Genomic DNA, 4304 nt, shown 5'->3' with positions numbered 1-4304 from the left:
CCACACAGCCCCCCTGTCCATCCCTGCAAGCGGTTTATCTTCCNCGCAAGGGGTTTATCTTCCTCCTTCTTTGCTGACAGTTTGGCTTATTCCTGGCGGAGGCACTCACCGGCCGGGTAGCAGGAAGGCACAGGCTCCTCTCCACGCACATCCTTGCAGGGGCAGTCTTGGCGTTTTAAAACATGACTATTATTAGCCTGATTAGGTGCTGTTTCGTTATCAGTATGTCCAAACCATAACCAGGGGACCCCCTCCAGGACCTACCATGCTTCCTCCTCACCTCTGTATGGAGCAGACCCCATAACTAGGGGAACGAGTGAGGTGTATATTATCCCCCTTCAACAAAGGGAAGCTCCGGGCAGTCCAAGCGACGTGCCTAAGGTCACTGAGGTAGGTATGGCAGAACGAGGGCTCACAGTCACTCGGGTCGGGTGGCACCCTTCTGTCTCTTCCCGCTCCACCCAGCTGCCCAAGGGGCTCTGGAGAACCATGTCCTGTAGCTAGGCTGAAGTGTCCCAAGGTGGGGCTGCGTGTAAGTTGTCCTTAAAAGGGACAGGAATAACTCTGGAAAGGGAGAGGGCTTTATGACAGTGACTGAGAGGCTGAAACCCCCAAGGAACTGGGAACTCTTCCAATAGAGTATCACTCTACAAGGTGGCATTTTTGGGGACATCTGTCATGCTACCAGGATATTTCTGTGTGTCCCAGAGTTAAGATGAACGTATAATTTATCATCCAAACTGGGATACTTTGGAAAGTGAAAGGAGGCATGCTGAATAATCGTGCTGGGGCCATGGGAGTAAACTGGGACTGTCAGTTGCAAACCAGGTGGCATGGTCACCCCGCCCAGGTTACTGAGAGGGGATGAACTCGGTCAGACCCAACCGTTCTGATCGCCTGCTGGATCCGCCCCTGTGTTTATTGTCGGTTGCTGGGTATACCACTGATGTATGTGAGCTCCAGGGAATCTCTGCCTGTGTCTGGAAAGTGATGGATTCAATGAATACTGTGTGAACGAACATTGGCCAGGTATAGACCTGTGAGTACAGGAAGATAAGATCCGATAAGATCCGGCATTTTGACTGCTCTAGCAGAACAAAGATCAACGGTTCTCTGAATGCTGCTAATCTCCTGAAACAGGCTCTTTACTGTGCTGGTTCCTCAGCCCACAAAGCATATGTCCTCCTTTTGGCTCTGACACACTCCTACAGGTCCTTTGGATGGCAGCTTAAATGTCACTGCCTCCAGGAAACCTTCTCTGATCTGTGAGATTACATTAGGGCCCCTTGTTACTCTATTTCATAGCATCCTGTACTTTTCCTCTTCATTACTCACCGCAAGTATAATTATGTGTGTAATCATGTGTTCAATATCTCTCCTTCCCCACCCCCACCCCTGGTCTGTTTGTATCTGGCCCCCAATAAATACACATCCAATAACAATAGCTCACATTTAAATGGCACTGTCTACGTGCCAGGTGCTATTCTAAGTGGTTTACAAACATTACTCATGAAACCTCATGTTTATATGATGGCTACTATTGGTATCCCTATTTTACAAATGAGGAAACGGAGGCCCCAGGAAGTAAAATAACTTGATATGGAGGAGGCAGGATTCCAATCCAGGCAGTCTAGATCTCATGTCTAAAAAGAGCAGAAGCTTGGAGCCAGAAGATGTAACCTCCAGGCCGGACTCGGCCATGTATCCATGGGGTGCCTTTGGCCAAGTCAGCAGGTGCCTGGGCCAGCAAATAAAATGGTGTTATTATTACATGCACGGTGTGATCGTTGGTTGAAAGTAGCCATACCGCCTGCCTTCCCCACGATGGACACCCCTTCAGCCCCCCAGACGCCACAGCATCCCTACCCCCACACTTCACTCCTGTGCCCCAGGTTTGCACATCCGCCACCATCCCCCTCCTGCTGGCACCCCAAGGCCAAGTGCTCGGCCTGGCGTGGTAGCAGATCTGTAGAAGTTTATTGAACTGAACAGAGCCAGCCATGCTTCCAGCTCTAGATCTAGTAGCTTCCTCGGCAGGAAACCTTCCGGGTTCACTGCAACCCTCTCAGGTCTCTGTTGTCTGAGCTCCGTGTAGCTCACACAACCTGCAACACATCACAGGGCACTCGATTCTCCCCTGGCCACGCCTGTTTTCTCCATCAAACTACAGGCTGGGAAATCAGTCTAGCGGGCTTGACCAGGAGGGCAGAGAAATGGAAGCAAACAGAGTAGAAATTGCTGGGCTGCTTCATGCATAGTAAAGTGCAGTGTGGTTTTAGGAAACTGTGTGTGTGTGTGTGTGTGTGTGTGTGTGTGTGTGTGTGAGATCACAGTGTGAAATGTGTATAGTCATCTGAGGCTCAGTGCAGGAAGGTTTGTCAAGCCCTGCTTGACGGCTGCATGTGCGTACCCTCGTTTGGAGGAGGAGACAAGGCCTCTCCTTGCCTGGCAGGTGCTCAGCACGCCGGTACTTTCCTTGCCAGCGAATCTGGCTTAGTGGAGGCGTTGTCTCCACAGTCGGCCCACATGCAGCTCCAGGGGATGCGGTGTTTTCTGTGCCGAGGTCCCCCAAGGGCACCTCTCGCTGCTCTCACCCTGGCGCTCACCCCTATGCCTTCGGCGTCCAGGGACGCGGAAGCTGCCACATCCTCTCCTGTCCGCTTCTTCAGTGCCTGCTGGCCTTCTGCTCTGCCTCTGCTGTGAATTCTCCTCCATCAGTCTCCCTGCCCTTCCCTTGGGTTTCTGGGGGGCCCGCGGTGGGCATAGCTCTCCCCAGAGGGCAGGACGAGTGCTCTTTCCTCTCCTCTGCTGCCTGCCTAGGGGAGCGCTTACTGACCTTGCTAACAGGTTGACCCTGAGCTTCACTTTCCTCATCTGTTACTAGCACCCGCAGGATCTGGGAGAGAATTCTTCTTCTTTTTTTTTTTTTTAAGATTTTATTTTTAAGTAATTTCTACACCCCACATGAGGCTCTAACTCACAACCCCGAGATCAAGAGTCACGTGCTCTTCTGACTGAGCCAGTCAGTGTCCCCGGTAGAGAATTCCATAACAGAAAACGTATGTGTAAGAGACTGGCTCAGAGGAAGCGTTCAATGCAAACAGGATGTACTGTATGGTGACTAACATAATGTAATAAAAAAAATCATTAGAAAAAAAGAGGAAACGTTCAGTAAGCCTGCCTTCCCTGACCACCACCACCCCCCCCCCCGCCGCTTCCTTCTGTCTTTCCAGCCATGGCTGGGATGGGGGCAGGGAGTGCGGGGAGGAATGAGGTCAGCACAGGGCTTAAGCTGCTGCCCAGGCCACTTCTGCGGGCACGGTCCAGTAGCGTGCATGTCCCGTGCCCTCCTAGAGACAGCTCTGTGCACAGCTGGGCAAGTGACATGGGCTCTTCACTTTCAATCAACAAAACTCAATGTCTGTTTCACAGGCAGCAGCTCTGCCGGGTCAGGGAGGCCGGTGTGTCCCGTTCTTGAGGCGTTTGTCGTCCAAGCCAGCTCCATGAAGGAGGGATGGATTGATGAACACACACCCTGTCCTCTGAAACCTTCCGACTACAGAAGAAAATGGCCAGCCCGTAGAGGGTCCTGCTTGGTCCTGGCTTTGTTCTAAGCTCTACATCACCTCGTCTCATCCTCAAGACAACCCTATGAGGAGTGCTGTTTCATCACCATTTAATGGATGGGGAAACTGAGGCTCCAAACTCCTGTCACTTCTGCAGGCTCACCAGCTAGTAGGCAGGTGAACTCAGATCCCAGCCCGGGCGGCTTGGCTCCAGCACAGAGCTCCTGCTGGCAGGAAGCCGAAAGTGGGGACTTGGGCCCGCTTCAATCACCCTGCAGACAAAACCCAACTCTCGGCCCAAACCTTTCTGGAAAACATCCTGGCAAAAAGTATGGATTGTGGGGGCTTTTTGAGAGTTCATTCCCTTTGACACAGTTCTGGGACTCTAACTTACAGAAACAATGAAGAATCAAGACCAGATATCATGAAGATACTCTTCATAGTGTCATCTTAACAGGGAGGAGCGAAAACTTACCTGCCAGCAAAAGGGCGTCCGGGCCTCACCATGAATACCTGTCAGCCCGAGACGGCCCTTCTCCCAGACCCCCCACCACGCTGTGTACAGTTTCACCTTAAAGAGTACGTGGGGCTGGCTGGCTGTGTCTCCACTAGGTGTTCTGAGTACTGAAGGCAGGTCCTCTGTTTTATTCACCGCTGAGTCCCTAGGCTTAACAAGGGACTAACATACGCTGGGACCTTGATAAATGCCCATGGAGAGAAGAGGTGATAGCAGCCGAG

Source organism: Ailuropoda melanoleuca, chromosome 14, assembly GCF_002007445.2.
Source record: "Ailuropoda melanoleuca isolate Jingjing chromosome 14, ASM200744v2, whole genome shotgun sequence".
Classification (NCBI taxonomy): Eukaryota; Metazoa; Chordata; class Mammalia; order Carnivora; family Ursidae; genus Ailuropoda; species Ailuropoda melanoleuca.
Note: the sequence above shows the minus strand (reverse complement) of the source record.